General features: G+C 38.2%; 1 protein-coding gene across 1 annotated transcript in view; it reads left to right on the forward strand.

The window, feature by feature from the left end:
* Positions 1-1,646, forward strand: part of LOC116699356 (ephrin type-A receptor 4) — a 29,511-nt gene that overhangs the window by 17,055 nt on the left and 10,810 nt on the right. The gene's annotated exons all lie outside the window — the stretch shown is intronic.

The raw sequence follows: 1,646 nt of genomic DNA on the forward strand, positions 1-1,646 counted from the left end.
CCAAAAATAACGTGGATGATTCCATGCAACATTACTTTCATCGAATTTTTTGGGTGTTTTATTTAATCTTATAGCATTTTAATTCTTTTTTTAAATGATTTCAAAACAGTATCCGGACTAAACTTTGTCATCTACCCATCTGTGATCCACTCAACATCCTCTGATCTTAACTATTAGTCAAAATAATTCATAATTTCTGCCTTTTTAACTAAAAACGTATGTATAATTTGATATAAATGAGCTTTGTTGACCATGAATTCCAAGACTAAGTGTGAAATCTATGATTAAACCAGCTCAGGTTTTTTTTATAAAGTGCCAAAACCATGGAAAAAGTGATAAATAAATCAGAAAAAAATAAAAACATTGGAAAAAGCACAAAAAAATGGAAAAAGAATTTATATTTAGAATGCAGTTCTGAATTGAAATAGGTTTGCTATACATTAGCATTACATTTGAAATGCAGTTTAAACAGATTAGCACCACTTTCTGAAACCTAAAAGACATGATCATATTTTGATACAAATATATATATTGCAAATATGTGTCAAATGCATTGTTAAATAGAGTGTAATGGAAGAGAACTGATGTTAAACTCATCCATCAGACCAGTATCAAGAGGAATGAAGCTACCAGACACTTTTCTTGCTTTCTCTCAACTATAGTGGAGACTCACTATCTCTGTCATAGTTGCCATCGTTATTAATCTGTCCTCCTACACCTAACAACAGCTGAATTAATTATAGGGGTGTTCTCAAGAGGATGTCAAAAAGCATTCTGGGAAATGTAAATCACTGACTTAAATACAAATAGACAGAGCGTGTTGAGGGATGAGTAGATTCGAGGAAAAAGTAAATGACAACACCACATAGCAAAATTGTTGACACATAGCAGCCTTCCGGTAGAGTGTGTAAGGGGGGGGGGGGTTCCTTGTGCCAGCTCTTGACCGCGGAAGTGTGTAAAAAAATCCCCCCCGATTTTTTACGGCGTGTTTCATTTTAGTTGTGAAGGTGTCAGCTGGGGTGTGGCGCTCCTCACACATGCTCTCCGTTAGATTTGAGCGTGTGCACCGTTTTTTTTTCGTTTTTCCGCGTGGTTACATCTCGACTGTCGTCGCTTTGCCGCGTCTTTACGCTGGCATTTAGAAAACGGCACACCTGCTAAGTTCCAGGTGCCCCGGGGAAATAACTTTGCACACATCACGAGAGCTGTCTGGGATTTGTCGAGGCCAGTGTGCCGCACCATATGGCCCGACATCGTATGAACAGCCACAAAGGAGGAAAAACGCCATAAAGGGAGGGGGAAATGGAGGGATGGAAGAGCAGAGAGAGTGGAGAATGAGGCTTCTTATTGTGGATTATTAAAAAATGAAATTTAGGTCAGTTCTCAGTTGCACTGGGTCAATGGGGATCTGTAAAGTGTCTCAAGATAACTCTTGTTAAAATTGAATTGAATTGAATGGGATTGTTGGCAAACAGGCACCTTACATACCTTTGAGCTGTACTTAGGGCTGGGACATTATTACAGATGTTATTATATTAGCGGCCTCATGTAATTCATTGTATTATAACTGTTTATTATTTTAGGATGTGTGTTATTTTAGGATGCCTAATAACATCTGGCTAGGGGACTGCCGATGAAAACTAGCC

The sequence above is a fragment of the Etheostoma spectabile genome, chromosome 12 (assembly GCF_008692095.1).
Source record: "Etheostoma spectabile isolate EspeVRDwgs_2016 chromosome 12, UIUC_Espe_1.0, whole genome shotgun sequence".
NCBI lineage: Eukaryota > Metazoa > Chordata > Actinopteri > Perciformes > Percidae > Etheostoma > Etheostoma spectabile.